The sequence below is a fragment of the Rhyacophila brunnea genome, unplaced genomic scaffold (genome assembly GCF_057557595.1).
Source record: "Rhyacophila brunnea isolate RB1 unplaced genomic scaffold, BYU_Rbru_1.0 scaffold_24, whole genome shotgun sequence".
NCBI lineage: Eukaryota > Metazoa > Arthropoda > Insecta > Trichoptera > Rhyacophilidae > Rhyacophila > Rhyacophila brunnea.
The window spans coordinates 11,932,886-11,952,555 of NW_028232904.1; positions in this window are offsets into that span (position 1 = coordinate 11,932,886).

Here is a 19,670-nt window from a genome sequence, read left to right on the forward strand (position 1 = left end):
TATACATATATATATATATTATATTATTATTATATATAACAAATAGTTGTATATTTGCTAAAACACTTGTACATACGCCTTTTACTTTAATACGACAGGAAAGTATTTTTGTTTGACTAAATGCTGTTTATTCCATACATATATTATAATATATTATATGTAACATATATATTATCGTAATGGATAGTAAAACATTTGTACATATACAATAAAATTAATATTATTATCATGTATTAATTATAAGCAATCAATGCTTTTTCGGAATTGACTATTGTACAAGTATGGGAGACTTAAACGTTTAATAATATCATATTAATTTTTTTTAAGTTGGCTTTTTGTTTGTAGCTCCATTTTTAAAATACCACACACATACACACACACACATATATACAACCGGATAACCAATCGATTGAAACCATTTTTAATATAAATCTACCAGTTTACGCTATCGACTGAGTGATGACTATACATATTACATACTATCATTAATTTGGTAATATTGTTCTATATATTATTATGTAATATACAAACTGTTGGCGACGATTATCGTGGCAAAAATCCTAGCCCATATTTCCACCCTAACTACCTACTATAATACGCATTGTTGTAATCCAGGCGTTTTAGTCAATTAACGAATGACTGTACAATGAGTATATGGTAGGGTTTTGTCGAAGAAAAAAATCTTTGACAACTTCTTCATATTGTGCTGTATTGTATCGCAGTTTGGCGACCAACTTTCAGTACACCTCTCTATCTTGGGCCAAAATATGTATCGGTATGACTTAATATTTTATGACTAGTCAAATTTTTGGAGGCCCCCATTCAAATATTCTGACGAAACTGTTGAGTCGTTTGTGTCAAAGATCATATACCCGACGAAATTCTCTAATAAACAAACATGGTATAGATACTTTGGTTTCAATTGATCAGTTATATTATAATATAAGCCTAATATGTTTGATCACGCGACATCTATCAAAAGCATAGCGAACAGCGTAAAGTAGTGTTTTCCAAGCTTACAGCATGCTCGGGGTAAATATTTTTTTAATGGCGTACCACGTTTATTAACCCAAAGAAAAAAACAAATGATTTTTTTTTATATTGTACCATCTCCTATCTGACAGATCCATCGTCTGCTACTCGGAAGAGTTCGGTAGAGCTTCACTCTAATCCATACCAATCACGGAGATTTTCAGTGCACGAAATGCCATAATATCTATATAGTTTCCTTAGAAAATTATCTGAGGAATTCAGGGCGCCGATTTAACTATTCCGGGACCCTAATCGCAACACCAATAATTATTGGGTCCCATCACAAAGAAAAATATATCGTCACCTCAATACAACATTTTGAGATAGCTATTGAATATGATTCTACATTTCCTTCTCTACAAAATCATATACTTAACTAGTTAAGTCAGAAGTTAATGGGAACAGTATTAATATTGTGTTTGAAAATATTAGATAACTTTAAAACGATAAATTTATTCAATAAATAAAATAATATATCTAAAATACTTGTTCATATAATTGAACATCATTTAATTGTTCCCAATTAGACAAACACAATTTTCCATATTATTTTAAATATTAATTATAGCCTAAATTTATGTTGTCAAGTTTAAATTTTATTTTCCCAACAATGACCAAATCAGAGTTATCTAGTTGTAGTATTAAGGTGACGATGTTAAACTAAATTTGATTATACCTACCTAAAAATTGAGCAAAAATTCACACATTTTGCAAATATACAAACATAGGGTATCGCCACAAATGCTGTTAATACGTCTTGTCTCCACTGTATATTTTTGATTTTATTGAATAATACTTTTTTATGTTTTTTGCACGTTTCTCATTTAAATCGTAGTTGAGATATATTTGTGTATATTTATCAATCAAAAATTGACTTACGAACACCTTTGCAATAAATAGTTTAATAACAATATTGTTAGAATACCATTGTCATATCTTTCAAATGTAGTTACTACGGATTATAGATATTGGGGCTAGAGTTGGGTATTTCCCGAGAAAATCTCAATCTCGAGATTCGGGATTTCCCGAAATGATGAAATTTTGAATTCTCGAGATTCGAGATGAAAAGAATTCTCGAGATATCGGGAAATTTAAAAAAAAACCTGTAAAAATCCTAAAATCATTGTAAAAACAGAGAAATTCCAAAAAAATATGCTTTTTTTTTATTTATGTAAGAAGGCAAACAAAATAGAAGTAGGAAAACAAAAATAAGTCAAAACATTACTTATTAAAATAGGATATTAAAAAACACAGACTCTCAATCGCTGCGTCTGACAATCGCGTACGCTTTTGAGACACAAAATTCCCTGATTTTACAAAAGTTGCGCTCATTTTGAGTTGACGTTGACTTAATTGTGTTAAATACCCCGATCAGTCTTTGAACGTTTTGTGTTTTCTGTCCACTTTTTCATCATCATGAGGGGCGCGACAACCCGGTGTGGGTCCTGCCCTCCTACAACAGCTCCCTCCACCTGTCCCTATCCAGTGTGGCCGCTTTCCAATTTGGTACCCCCAGAATACGGCAGTATACGGCAGTCTGTCCACTTTTTACATATAGAAAATCGTTTTTTCAATTAATATTTGATAATAAAGAAATCCCGAGAAAAGATTCTCGAGATCCGGGATTTCCCGAAATGTTAAAAAATTCAATTCTCGAGATTCGGGAATAGAAAATCTCGAAAATTTCTCGAGAATCCCCGTCGGGAAAATCCCGAAACCCAACTCTACTTAGGGCCCCTTGTCAGCGTAGGGCTCTAGCCCTTGCGCATACTCAGACTACCAGTAAATCCACCCCCCGCTATAAGTAATTTCACCCTCTCATTGTGGTTGAGCTATTTTCTAGTTTTTATACTACACACAAGTTCTCTGCCATTTAATTCAAGGACATCAACACCTTGTCAGTATAATTACTCAGTAATGGTGGACATAGAAACTATTATTTCAGATATATCCGGTTCTATATTTAAAATCTTAAGGCGTGCATATTTCGAAACGTCAAAAAAAATCAAGCGCGTAGCACTTCAAATCTTTTTCGTACTGTAGTTTGGAAAACACCTGCCCAACGCTACGAATAGACATGAGTCAAACAGCGTAACGCGACAACTAATCGAATCATTGAGATTGATTCTCGAAGAAAAATTTAACGTTTTTTATATAGGTACATAACATTTCGCTCGTAGAAGCATGTCTATTCGAATACAAATTATAAAGTAAACAGCTTTATGCATTAACAGACTTTGTGACATATTTTAGAAACCAACCCTCGTAATATACTAGCTTCTAACCCGCGTACTCTGGGCTTGATCGCGGTGAGATTACATTATATCTATTTGATTTTGTTTAAGTGATATTACTACACCACTACTGCATTTCTGTCATTGGGTATCGTAGCTTGTATTTTACAGGTGGCACAAAAACGTTTTCGTTATGGTTTTCGGTCAAAGTTAAAATAAAAAATAGACATAACCTTAAAGTGCATGATAATAAAATCAATAATTTGGTTTTTATAATACTATAATCTGATATTAATAAATGAGTTAATTTTTAAAAAAATGATGGTTAAGTCGTTTTTCCCACGTCACTTCTTTTATTTTAATTGCTAGCTAAATTTAGATAATACATCGGTATTTGCAGCTTACATCCTTTGGATAACGTTTATTTTTTAGTCTCGTACAACGTTATTATGCAATAAACCTATATTGAAAAACTGAGGGTTACGCCCCTTTTCTTTTCTATAGTCTATTATGTACCTAATAATCTTGGTTTTACTAAAACGTCGCATTGTTAAGTTTATTAATGCATAAAGACTTTTCAAATTTAAATTTGTTCGCAAATATCTACTGATATAAATTCACATATTGGCATAAAACTATAAACCTAACATATTTTCTTTTTAAATGCTCATTGGCAAAAACATGGCACAGTAATAATTATTGTTATTCTTTACTTCAAAATGTTATTTTTTTTATTTGTTTATTTACAGTACCCACTTTACTATTGTTAATCTTTATTGCAGAATCAGACTTTCATGAATATGAGGTCATTTTATTTGTTTATTTTTTAGAATTAAAATTTGTCCAAGGAAAAAAAACGATAATTTTAACAAAGATGAATCGCTAAAAATAGATAAATTAATACCACTAAACTGTAGACTCTCAAAAAAACTAAAATTCGCTGTGAAAAATGCTTGAAATGTTATTTAAAAAAGGATACCCCCCCATTTGTTGTAAAGGTTTGTACTTTTTTATAAATTTAATTATGCTGAACTGCGTCTCTTTCGGTCATTATTCCTTTCTCTCTCTAAATAATGAAATAATTACTGCGTATTATTAATCGTTACAAATATATTATAATCCGATTGGAAATTAATACTCTCCACAATGACTAATCATAGCATTGTGAGATTGGCTGAGTTTAGGTTGTAGGATTTTTAATACATTTTTCTTTTAGATAGAAAAAGGTTACAACTCGCATTCGTTCTACTCTTTCTGGCACATAGTATTCTTTGAACATCATTGATAAATCACGATCATATCGACAGAATCCTGCATCAGACACCAGACGGAAGACGACCAATGAAAAACTACACATCAAAAACGTTCTCCAACTAAAATTCAATTCATCTCAATTGTTTATGTAAATATAATTCTTCTGTCATTTTCGTATATATCGGATATCGGCTCTGAGATTATTGACAAAAGTTTTACATTCCGTTCTTCTCTTATTAGTATAATTATTATAACATTATCCAAGTTAATAGTTACCTCTGGTATACACACCATCTTGTACGAGACATATCAGGGCATCATTTACTATACAACTTCCGTATATGACTTGTTCATTCAACATACATGACCCAGCCATCTTATGTAACTCAAATTTGTAGATTTATTAAGCAGATAGTACATACATTAAAGTCAGCACATCCAGTGGCTCATAGCCGTATATACATAATATAGATTGACCTGCAATTAACTCATATGGTAAAACAGTTATCTCAATTCGATATTATTAATGTGTAGAAAGAAAAATATAGCCACCTTCTCTGCCAGGTGTTAATTACCGTATTCACTGTCATAATAAAGGTGGTTCACTGTGTGTACGTCTCATGATTTGTAAGTGTAAACAAGGAGTTAGATGAAAGATTTTTCTCAGGCATTAGAATTCGAATTAAGCCACCAGAGACGTGATCTTCTCGCACTCCGTTTTCCTTCTAAACATATCAATCAAGGATATCATTATGGTACACCGATACAGCCACCAGTCATTCTATTGTTAGTTCCTTTAATGTCCAGAATAGAGCGCCACATCTCGATTGCAATTTTTTTTCACAAGTGCTTCTTACCATCTAAAATTCTAAATGGTATAGGCTTCAATTTTCATGTAAGCAGGCTTTTGTGGTTATTGTTACTCTGGAGAATTTAAAGTATCCATAGAGATTTTATTATTATTAAAAATAATATACTATTTGCCGGAAAGGGTAGAATTGGATAAATTTCCACCCTTATTGTGAAATTGTTGGCTACATTTGGTAGCGCATTCGATGAATACTGTATTTTCTAAGAAAAATATTTATATATATATAAACGTATATAAGTGTGCACCATTAACGAAAACCCGATAACTAAATGTAGACTGTAAACGTATATTTAATTGTTTATATTTTTTACTTATAAAATCGCTACCATAATTACTAGATACTATACAAAACAAAAACGTATTATTTATAAAATATTACTATCACACTTTTCCCCTGAATATATTCATTAATGAATTTTATTATTATAAAAACTTCTAAATAGAATTAAATGATTTTTACTGAAAAAAGTATTAACATTCAAAAAAAACTTTCAGAACCCATGTTTTGTGCTATTAGAAAGAAACACAAAGAATATATTTCGATTGTATAATTTCTGATATTATCATACAGACTGGCTCATAATAATTGACAGAAATAATAATGTATTATGTTTTTCGAGTAAAAAAAAATCACTTTTTGATCTTCTTTGCTACATACCACGTGTATATGCACGTTGCGTTAATTGCAGCGTTGATAGTATTTATGATGATTGATCACTTTACCTCAGGGCTCGAAATGGACTGGAACGCACAGGAGCGCCGTTCCTGTTCGTGAAATCGGTAAAATTATCGCTCAGTCTCATGGAATAAATGATTTGACCGTCTGAGCTGGATATGCTATACAATAGAAAATCTAACACTTATTTTTATGAAGAAAAAAAACACATAAACTTTTATAACTTTACTATGTAAAAATCTTCAGAAAACTCTCGAGCGCTCCGGTTCGTAAATTTTTCCATTTCGAGCGCTGCTTTACATTTTACCTACAGAAGTCTTTATTGGCTTCAATTTATCCACTAGTGGATGAAGGCACCACAATCTGATTCCACCTCAAATTAATCGATCCAGTAGTCTCTAAAAATAGAAGAGATTTCATAAATTTTTTATCTCTTGATAACTAGATTTTTCTAGTAATTTTCGCTTCCTTATAGGTTTTAGCGAACTTTGTTTGTTCCCATATTAAATCATTCCGTTTTTTCTTCCTTTCGCGTTATACCTACTCTGCTGCTCTCTTTTACCAAGGGCTCATGTTTCGCATGTATCTATGAACTTTACTATGCATGCACAGAGTTCAGTGTGGGACAGACGCGCCCACAAGGTGTTTTTTTTTTTATACAGATAAACACAGTTTGCTGTCGAAAATCTTTCTTAACGGGTTTCCGCCACTCCTATAGCCATTCTATGATACGCAAGGCTAACAACCACTGGAAGACACGTGACACTCATGATTAATTGGAGCAATCATGTAGGGCAGGGGTCGGCAAACTGCGGCTCGCGAGCCACATGCGGCTCTTTGGGTATTGGCGTACGGCTCTATGCCAAATTCCCAATTCACAATTTTTATTTTAATCATTGATTTGTACACTTATTATATTATATATAATGTCAATATCGCGAAACTAATTTTTCCTCCGTGATGGTTGATGCAAAAAGGTTTGAGTGTTGTTGTTTTAAATCCGCCCATTGCAAAAGTCGACAAATTAAATTTGTTCTCCATTTGATATTTCAACAATTAAAACATATATTTACGTTAGTTTTATTCTGAAAATCTTCTTCGCTTAATAAATAAATAATTATAAAATGCAATTAATTCATTTAAATAAATCATGTTTATAAAAATATATGTAGGCATGGCTCTCAATTTTTTTTTAACCGTTGTGCCACTCATATTTGGCTCCTTTGGTCTAAAAGTTTCCCGACCTCTGATGTTTGCTTTAATATCCCGATGTGTCCATATCCACTTGTGGACGCAAACCCTTGCTATATTGTACGTGAGCACCCTTAGTTATATCTGCAGGCCAGGTGTGATAAAGCTAGACTCAAAGTGCGAATGTCTGGTTATAGGGGAAGTACCCGGAAGCCTTAAAAATCAAAATTATTATAGATATTTTTTTCGAAATGAACCACCCCCCCCCCCTCCTCCTAACCATTATTATGTGTGAATTCATGGTGTGGGAAACTATAACGAAATTAGACTGCGACCTTTTGACTTGTCGATGGATCAGTTGCACAATATTGCAGTATTTTTATGTTCTGTCAATTACGGGTCGGATGTATTTGATATTTTTTAATTTAAAAAAAATGTTATATTTTTAACAGTGTTATCATAACTAATAATTCCATTTAATTTGCTTTTTCTTCGCTTACAGTCTGTATATATTCACCGTTCCTTAAAAAAAACTGTATACTAGACATTATAATTATTCCAATATAAAAAAAATGTCCAATATGAATATTATTTAATTGTGTTTTATAAATTTGACAAAAAATATTATTATACCTATAAATAAACGGAATTCTGCTTAACTACCAAATAAATAAAGTTATTCCTGACCATATAAACATCAAGTCATCTCGAATAGTGTGTAACATCGTTTTAGAAAATAATTCGACATCATTGATATATTTTATTTCAACAACTTTATAATTGTATTATTTTGTAATTATTATTATAAAATACCGTTGAAGTTTATTTCGTTTTATGTTACATTCAATAAAACCAACTGAATGAATTATTCTCGTTTACAAATTTCAATTTTGTGATTGTAATGAGAATTTTAACGCAAATTATAACAATGGCCAATAATTGGAGAAGTTTTATTAATGACATTGAAGTGGTTATAATATATACAAAAATCTGAGCTAGAGGCAGTCTTCATAAATATATCGAATGTAGAAAGGAAAAATGACGTAATCCACACAAATCAACAAAAACGTTTTTGTTGTGGTTTTCAGTTAAAGTTAAAATACAAAATATACCTAACAGTGAAGTGCATGAAAATTAATAATTTGGTTTTTATATCCCCAATCTAATATTAATAATTAATTAAATAAATACCAACAAAAATGATAGATATGTCGTTTTTCTCACTTCACTTAATTTACTCAATAAATAGGTATTTGCAGCTACATCATTTGGACACAATGTGTATTTAGTCGTGAACAAAGTTATTATCTAATAACACCTATTTTGAAAAAAGCTGAGGGTTACGTCGTTTCTCCTTTCTACAGTCGATATATTAATGGATTTGAAAAAATAAAAAATATACTGCTATGTATAAAAATTTATAAGCATATTATTAAAGACAAAGTTTAGATTATCATGTTATACTGTTTATATTTAATTAAAAATGCGTTAGATCATAAACTATACAAAAATGCTCTTTAAGTATGCACAGAAATGTATTATAATATGAAAATCAATCATAGATTTAGAGAAGAAATAAGTTTTTAAAACTAATATTTTCTGACATTTTTTTATTTGAATAAGTGACAGAAGATGACGTTCTTTTGTTTTGTTTTTTTTTAATCTTGTATAAAATGAATGGATATGAAAATAATACTTTTTGAATTTGGAATGGTATGCAGTATCCTGTTTTAATTATCAGCTCTTCAATTATTGGCTATCAAAACAATTAACACCTAAGTAAATACAATTAATAATCCAGCAATGTGAAGGGTTCCTACTCCATGATTTACGACATTTAAATATACGATATATTCAAACATTGAACACATGTTGTGCACATTTGTACACATTCTATATAAAATCAGTATAAATACGGTATCTACCGGTCGTTATCTAAGGAGTATACCTTTAAATATAAAATGTAATCCAGTATTCTGACAATATGCCATATCTACAAAAAAAACTACCATCTAAAAGTATGCAGCCAGACAGAAACGAATTTATTTTCCATAATAGAACATGCATCAGACTTTAAAGTTTAGAGAGCAAATGATAAATTATTGTAACTCTTTGGCCATGTCTGGAGCAATATATGGACACTATACCCAAAGCGACATATCTTATACAACTTTTTGCAAAATGTTCACGGGGTAATGAACGCCAGAAATTAATTATGTCAGAAGCATTTTGATCTGGAAAAAGCTCATCAACCGGCGCCTTCAAGAATCTTTGTCACTTACCTTTCTTTACGTTATTCCAAGCAATGCCAGCGTCCCGTAATTCCGCTGTACAGTCTGTAGATAGTATTTAGCGAATACGGAATCCGGTTGGCTTGGAGAATTAGGCAAGCCAGTTTGAAGTTATCTTTAGGTGTACGCAGTATGTGGTCAAGCCAGATTCAACGTCACCTCTTCACTCTCAGCGTGATGAGAGAGTGCTTGATTCACTCTCTCATCTCCTCGTTACTCCTAAAGTCATATAGTTGTGTGATATCGATTGGGTATCCATGCAAATGGATGCAGATCTGACATATTGATAGAATGCTCGCAAATAATTGACTATGTTGTATTTTATATTTTATTTCTATGTACTTACATAAATATTTGTTTAAAATAATGTTTATTTGACTCATGTATGTTTATTTAAATTCTTCAGTATTAACTTAAAATCCACTGTGATTTTATACTACAATCATTGATTATTGCAACCGATTAAATGAATGTACTGAGAATATTATAAAAATAGATTATATTTGTTTGATTGTTGCTTTTATAAATGCAGTTACGTTTATTTTTATTACTAAATAAATATAAGAAATAAAATTCACATAGATTTTTAAGCTCATATATCGCCAACGGACCACAGAATCGTCATGTGTGCACCACTAAAGTATAATGATGTAATAAACGCATTCAGTTAAAAAAAAATCTTCGAGGATATCGTAATTTTTTATCATCAAATTGTTACTACCTAGTGAATCTTTTATTCAGAAGAAAATAATAAAGAATAACCCATCTCTTCCATTATTTATATAATCCCAAAACTGATGCAAAAATCCCCTCTCCGATGATAGCTTGTATTTGTATTGTTATCCAATAACCACTTATGTATTATACATACATCCATTTTTCTGGCTCATATCACGAGGGCTACTGACAATAACGTGTAAATAAATTATCAAAAATATTATTTGTGTTAATTATTGATTCCCTTTCATCTTTCTAACACAGAAAATATGAAGGCGTACCTATAAGAAGGGTATATGTCGCTAGATTTCAAAATCAGCCAAGTCTATAATACATAATAGGAGAAAAACAGCTTTTTGTTTTCTCAAATACACAGTCACAAGGGTGAAAGTTTATATTATTTAGAGTATAGAATATTTAAAATTAATAAATTCTACATTTTGATAATGCAGAAATGTTAGAAAGCAGTAGTTCTTCAGCAATTCACAAAAAAGTCAAAAATACCTAAAGGTGGACTTGGTTAATTTTGAAATGTAGCGACACATGCAAAAACAAAAAGAGGAGAGATGAAAAACACTTTGCGACATAAATAACAACAATTCAGTGTTTTATGGGTATCAGTAGCGAAGGGAGGTAGGCTGTTAAGATCCGCCATAAAAAGTGCACATTACGCTTCGTTAAGACATACGTATTTGTTTTTATTGAACTATGACTGCAATTTACAGATGGTATTGGTTAGTTTATAAAAATCAATTAAACCCTGCCTAAGCCAAACCACAATAGTGTTGGCATATTTTGGGCGATACGACAAAATTATGCACACTTTTTCATTGATACTTATTTGTTTTCGTTGGATTGAATACTTATATATTATTATACAGATTTTAAAATTGATTAAGCCCTGCCTAAACCAAACTATAATAGATAAAAACTATTATTCTATCTATAAAATATTCAAAGTTATATATGATTTAATTGCATAATTTTAGATATTTTATAGATATACGAGTATTTCTTATTATTATTTACAATGGCTTGGTTTTCGCAGGGTTTAATTGAATTTTAAAAATTAACCAACACCATCTGTAAATTGTAGTATTATTTCAATGGAAACAAATACGTATGACTGACAAAGTTTAGTGTGCACCATTTATGGCGGATCTTAACAGCCCACCTTCACCCTTCGCTACTGATGGGTATATTTTGAAAGATAGGTAAGTACTTTCTTATCTTAAAAATAATATTTTAATAGAATAGAGAATAGAGCAAACAATAAAAATATAAAAATTAAAACAAAGTAAAAGTATTAAATTATACATCGCATGTAGACCCTCTTCCACGTTAACACACCTTTACGAACGAATTTTGATAAGAAGCGAAGCGTGGCCATATTATGAAATTTAAACTCCTACGCTGTGTATACTGATATCATCATCATCATCATCAGCCTGAATCTATCCACTGCTGGATGAAGGCCTCTTCAAGCTGCTTCCACTTCTCTCGGTCCTGTGCATTGCGTTGCCACTTACTTCCGCAGAACTTTATCATTTCATCGATCCAGCGGCCTCTAGGTCTACTATCTTGGGGACGTTTTGTACTTCTTGGATACCACTGGATGACTAGGTTTGTCCAACGATTGTCTCTTCTTCGAGCTATGTGTCTAGCCCATCTCCATTTAAGGCTTTTAATAAACTCTATTACATCGCAAACCCTTGTCTGCTTCCTTATCCACTCATTCCTCTTTTTCTCCTTTAGCGTTATGCCCAGCATGCACCTCTCCATACCACGTTGTGCTACTCTAAGTTTCTGGATCTCTCTTTTACTCTATTACTTCCTTTAAATACTACAATGAAATCACTTTTGACACCAATGTACACTTTTTATAGGGACGCCTTCATATTGGTGTTATTATGTCCCTTAGGGAAGAAGGCAAAGTAATCAGGTGACCTATGTTGAAAGGAACCTGTGGGCCTACTCCTACTCTATACACAAGGCGGCTATCGATGGTAGTTTATCATATTTATGTATTAAGGTGGTTGATTGTTAAATTAAATTAACCGTCTAAAGTTTAGGTTAACTTATTGTAGTAATTAACTACCAGAATACATAAAGTGATAAATGAGATATATTTATGTACAAACCACTAAAAATACTACTGTAAGATCTTTATTTCTCAGAAAATTGTGAAATGGAAAATTTCACGAACCGGAGCGCTCGTTAATTTTCTGAAATTATAAACATAGTTGGAGCTGACCTTTTTTGATTTGCTCCGCTCCAGCTCCGCTCCGGGACCTAATACTTGCTCCGGCTCCGCTCCAGGGTCTGCTCCGCGCGGGATAAAAAAAGTATTATATGTATAGAAATGTTAAAAAATAAAAAAAATAAGTAGTTTTAAAATAATCGTAATTTTCATTATTAATTCTATTAAACAAATTTTCCGACAGCAAATTGTCTCTCATTATTTGCCTCTTCTGTCAAAAAATTGAGGTTATTTATCATTCGGCAGTGTTGCCATATTTCAAATAATTCCAGTATTGCAAAGTGTCAAAATATACTGTTTTCATTGGATTTTAGGATGAAAATTTAATAATAAAAAAAATCCCATTGCTCCAGTGCTCCGTGCTGTTGGATTTTTTGTTATATAACCATTGTAGCTCAAACGGTAAAATTATTTTTTCCACGAGACAGAACGACAGTATTGCCGATTTTACGACTCGGAACGGCGCTCCGGTCTATTTCGAGCCTTGGCCAACCGTCAATTTTCCTATTTAGAAATTCATAACGTGATGCACTACAGTTTTATACAAAAATACTGAAAAGCATTCTCTCAAATTCTCAATAAAATAGGCAATGCAAAAAATGTGATTTCTTGTACGACAATAATAAATAATGACATAAAATCGAGTCCATGTACTTAAAGACAGAATTCATTAACTTATTAAAATATAATATAATTTTCTTATAATTTTGTTTCATATTATTATCAATAAGTAAAATAAAATAATTTGAGAGGGTTACTCTGTACTTACACGCTTGGAACTTATTTTTTCCATCTCTACAGGTTTATTGGTTTACCGTGCGTTGATGTCTTTTTGTACTAGAAACTTTTGCATTGTAATATTAATTAGACAACGACAGCAGTGTTTAAAGATAGTGAATCCATAAAATTTATAGATTCTCTATCTTTAATATAAATCATATGTATGTTATTCGTGCGTTCAAATGATGTAAAAACCCTCCCTATCTTTCGACCATGTCCGATCCTAATAGGATCATACGGGCCTCCAGAGAGTGGAGGTTTGTATTAACAGATTTTGTTTTTACGAGAAATGGATGTCAGCTACTTGCTCAACCTATTGGGTCCATACTCTGACTCATACACAAATTGAAAAACAATGTGTACTTGCCAGACCCAGAATTCGAACCCGGGACCTACGACGCCATAGGCCGACGCTTAAGGGGGGGGCATGTTCAGCGTAGGTAAAAATGGAGCTTTTATTCTATTTTCAAAGCATGATCCTGGACATTCCTTAAGCGTTGTAGATAATCTATTTATATAATTTTGAAGCCTTATTATCCTTTATATTTATTTTAAACATTTGATGACTGCATAAAGTATTTTTATTACATAAAATAGTATTTTTTTAAACCTCTCGCTCTAATGTTTTAGAATATAGTCATATTTCAGTACATAAATGTGCAGTGGTGTTAAGATTTTTTACATTTATTAATTTTTAAACGCATTTATAACACCATCAGTATAATTTATGTCGACATTATTATAGTGAAATATTTACGATAAAAATTATATTGATAATCTCTGTGATCCCAAATTTGACAAGAATAAGGCATTTTATTATTCAAAAAATGGGCAAGATTAACACATTTGAAGATAATTCTAAAGATATACAGAATACCGTGACATCTACAGGTAAACACCATCTATATTTTTCATTCTACAATATTACTACACGTCAGTGGTGAAGGGTGGAGGTAGGCTGTTAAGATCCTACATAAAAAATGCACACTTAACTTTGTCAGTCAGACGTATTTGTTTTCATTGAATTAAGACTACAATGTGTAGATAGTGTTTGTTGGATGAGTTCGCCTGTTTTCGGTCAGTTACGACAGCGGTTAAGAAGGAAAGTAGCCTGTATTACACGTAGCAAATTTGGTTATTGGGCTATTCATTTCCCTTACAATTGGCAACATCTCCGCACGCACCCTGAGCCAGTCTCAAGTGACGAACATGGAAAACCCTCAATATTCATGGCCCCCATATCCTGAAGCGGGGCCCCCAGGTCAAGATCGTTGGCGGGCTTCCCTATCTAAAACTAAGGTTAACGACAGTGTGATGCTGTACACTGCAGCGTTTCTCAAATGTTGTTCCGCGAGGTAAAAATTAGTAAGTGTATTCAGTGTATTGTTGAGTACCTACTTAATCTACTCAAAGATTTAATATCGACAAACTATAATAAAAAATTGTATTGCACAACCAAAAATTTTAACTTTTAATAATCTCGAAGTAAACTTGCGCCGCAGGCGACTTTTTAAAATATTATAGCGAATTTTGATGCGTGTTTACTGTATATAGTATAGTACGCGGACCAAAATTATAGTACACATACTATACTAACTTATACGGTTGACAACATTGCACCAGACCAGTGTTGTTATCATTTTGTGACCAAATTATAATACGTGGTCCCAAAAAGTATAGTATTTTTCTCATTTTTAGTCACATTTTTTACCACCACATACATTTTTTCAACAGCGAATCTGAAAAACTGCTTCGTTTCGAGGACTGTTTTTTACCTCACAAACCTTTTTTTCTCTCGGTTCGACAAATTTTCCTCTATTTTTTTTATTGTAGAAATGAAATCATTAAGACAAAAAAACTTTTATCCGATATTCAAAAGTATAGAATTTTGGGCGTACGACACCATTTTTATATCGGATATAGTACGCGCACCAAAATTATAGTACAAAAATACTATAATTATTAATTATACTAGTTGGCTTACACTGCCAGACATGTCAGAGATTTCCCGACAGACAGGGATATGAGTTATAAATTATTTATATAATGCACCTTTTGTTAATTTTCTTTGTCGGCATGCATTATCTCAAATTGGGTTAATTATCAAAACAAACACCTGAAACCTAATGTCATAAACTTTACTCATAAACACCACCGAAAAGTAACGCTTTTTTTCTCTGCGTATTTTTATTGTTTTTGCAATTTGAACTTTAAATCAAACACAATTAATTTACTTACTAATGTATTGTATTTCATCAAAAAAAGACAAGAGTGCGCACTGCGTATAGACGGCGATATAGATTGTAAATCACAAGAGCCGAAATAAGTAGGTATGATGAAAGGGATAATTGTGTTGTGCCTAATAAGACAATTCATTTTAGTTGCATGACAAAATTAAGGTCAATATTTTATAAAGTCTCTTTTTTTTCTGTTCATCTCATTTAGCTGGTCGCCACACCGGGCCCTCCTTGTGCATGGTGATAACCATGGTACGTACGGATGCAAAGCTCCTATAAAAGCTGCCTCATTGAAACTGATAATGGTATTGGTTTTTTTCTTTCTTTCTTTGGAGGACCTCAAGAGCAGTCAGCGCCTCGGGAATTTCTATGACCCTAAACCAAGCCAGTGTGCTTCCAGAGCGATTGAACGAATACCCGCCACAAATAATAAGACGATTAATTAATGAAACACACATGTTAATCTTTGAAAACATTTTATTTAAGAGATCAATATTATATATAATATATTATAATATAAACCATAGTTTAAACGTTCAGTGTGTTTTTTTGTACATCTTTATACTATAATATGCATTATAGTCGTCTATTTCAACTGAGTTACTTCTCTTAAAAATAATTGGTCTTACATCGAGAACAAGCCAAAATATATTCTCGCATAATATGAACTGTTCATTTTTCGTTTCCATGACAACAACATAAACTATACATTTCTCCCAAGACACAAACCTTCTTATACCCTCTCCGTCAAATCCAATAGAAACTGTTAATTTCTCCCAAGATTCGAACCATATTTTATACCTTCTTCATCAAATATATTATTCACATAATAAAAATATGTCGAACATTGTTTACCGACAATAATAATATAACATATTATTATAATATTCACAATTAACTGTTAAATGTATAGATAATACATAAAAATTACATACAATAATACACATCCCATATCATATTTATACAAAACAAGTTTTTTGTGCTTTATGTGTAAAAATACATTTATAATTTTGTGTGTTTTTCCTTACAAATAATTAAATTCAATTACATAATAATAAAAATTACAACTCGAATATATATATTTTTTTAATATGTATACTGTCACCTGAACACTGCAACTATACAACTTGATTTATTCCGTTTTTGAGAATATTACTAAAAAAATATGTACATAACCGGAATGGACATTGCGCCACTGGACACTTTTTTTTGTACGTTACAGAAAAAGCAAAGAAAAAATGTTCTTTATTTAATAGTGCGAGAAATGCAGTCTGCAACTTTTGGTTAGCCGGTGTGTTTGCAATATGGTAAACTGATTTTAGAAAATGATGAGTGTTACATGTTGAAATAAATTGTTATAATTTGATCGAAATATGCAATAAAAATCTTCATGTGTTGCGAACAGGTTAACTAGCACTCCCATCATAATTTCTAATTCAGTACCACGGACTGAATATAGACGGCTGACGGCGAACTGTGCTACGGTGAAATGTAATATGTACCATTTACCATGCTTCCAACTATTTTCTTGGAATTAATTATATACAGTTTATGCGTCTGCTTATAATGTCGTGGGAACCAGGTTCGTTCCTGGGTCTGGCAAATACGCATATTGTTATTCAGTTTATGTTCAGAGTATGGACCGAATAGGTTGAACAAGTGGCCAACATCCATTTCTCGTAAAAACCAGAAGCTGTTGATACAATGATTACCAGGATTGGACATGGTCAAAAATAACTGAATAATGAATGCCCTGAAAATTCAATTTCCCAAAAATGTTCAAATTCAAGTTATCTAGTTATAGTATTAGAGTGACAATATTATATACTCCTGCATTTAAAATAATATCCAAATAGATATAATTATATCGTCACCTCAATACTACAACTAGATAACTGGATTTTGACTGTTTTTGAGATAGCTATTGAATATGATTCTACATGATCTTCTCTACAAAATATAATAAAATTAGTACTGTATTAGTTTTGTTTGAAAATATTAGATAACTTTAAAACCATAAATGCATTAAATAAATAAAATAATATAAGTATCTACTATATTCTTTCATACAACTGAACATTACTTAACTGTTCGCAATTAGACAAGCACAATTTTCCATTTTTATTTTAAATAATAATTATAGCCTAGATTTATATTCATCAACTATAGTTTAAATTTCATTTTCCCAACGATGACCAAATCAGAGTTATCTAGTTGTAGTATTGAGGTGACGATATGTAATAACTAATTATAGTAAAATAATTAAGAATTGCATAGAATTACAACCAAACGACATAGCGAATTATAATATTACGCCAAATCTGTGAAATTTTAGCATTTATTTACCAGAGTACAATGACATGTAACAGGATTTCCTGTTTACTCGCAGTTTTATACCAATGAATATTATTCACTTACAAAATAATGAATAAACAATATTATTACAATGGAAATAAGTTGGATATATCACTTGAGGAGTAGATGACTGCTGGATATAAACCTGAAACCGCTGGATTTACAAGACTGTAAATTGTGGAAGCCTTCATCGACTAGTGTCACTAATTAGATTAGAATCATTACGCGGATCAATCCACTCCTGTATGAAAGCCTTTCCAAACTGATTCAACTATTTTAGTTCCTGGCCACTTATGTAGAATTGTAATTGATTTTTCGATCCAGCGGCCTCTGCGGTTGGACAAATGTTGTCATACAGTGGTACCCAAGAGATACTAAAACCCGCTGGATAGACAAACTAATAAAGTTTGGTGGATGTACGTGGCAGCGAAGAACTAGGAACCGAGAAGAGTGGTGGCAGCTAGGAGAGGCCTTCATCCATACATTGGATCGACCCCGGTTTATGATGATGTTGAACAAGTAAAAGGGCCTATATCACATATTTTATTAATATTCGGGTATTTAAATGGGACGAATTAGGCGATGTCACAGATTTGGAACAGAATTTTAAATATAATTATTATAAGAGATAATTTAACAAAAATACATTTTGATTCATTTAAATATACAGTTAAATTTATAAAACTGGGTGCAATAAAACCGCTAGGCACAAGACAATAATTTAATAAGACGAAATAGAACCTTATTCACAAAGTGAAGCAAAAATAATCACTAAGTGAAGATTTTTTTATTATATTATACAAGTTAGCTTAATATTCAGGTAACATTGTAATATGAGCATTGGATTTGGGCGTTAAAAGTGGATAAAAAATATTGTTTTGAATATAAAAATAATGTTTAAGACTTATACAAATATTCTTAAGTTTATTTTTTTAATTTTAAATGGTTACAAAGCTACACTAGTATGGACTGTAAAAGGGGACATACTTAATTTTCTAAATTTCCAAATTTCCCTTCGACATAGCCGCCGTATTTGATTTCACTCCAAGTTCTCGCCGATTGTTTCTCAATACCAGTTACAATAACTAAAAATTTAAAAAACGCTATTAAAAACAAACCTAACATCTCATTTTACTATTATAAGCCCCTTTACACGCGCAATGGATTTACTGTTGGCAGTACGAATTTATTGCGACCATAATAACAATAAAATGCCAAGTGTAAACACGTATCATCGTGTGAGTTGCAAGAAGTTCAGCGAGCCTGCCGGAAAAAATACGAACTACACCGCGCAGCACGAAAAACCTTCACCACGCAACAACAATTGAAGCGTGTCGTCTCGCGAGTTTGATATATAGAGAGCGGCTATTGTTCGCCAAAATGAAGCTGGTTTTCTTGCGTATAACGCACAGTAGAAGCTCGATTTTATTATTATCAACTTATCTATGAAAGATATACCATCATGTTGCTTCTCAGTACGGCTACCAAATTTAAACACATAGTTAACCATATTATGTTCTACTAAAATAATTAAAAATAATTACCACTATCTTTATATTTAACATAAAAACAATAAATTTCAGCAACACGTGCTCGCAGTTTTGAAATGAATGTAGTCAGTCAAATAAATCTATATTTACCAGCGACATTACAAAAAAATATTTAATTCAGCCGGAGATATTCTGCATAGTGCGGAGATATAAGCGTGCCGAATGCTTGCTTACTCACACTCATGGTTCGATTTTGTTCAGGCCTTGGTGTAAACAGTTATT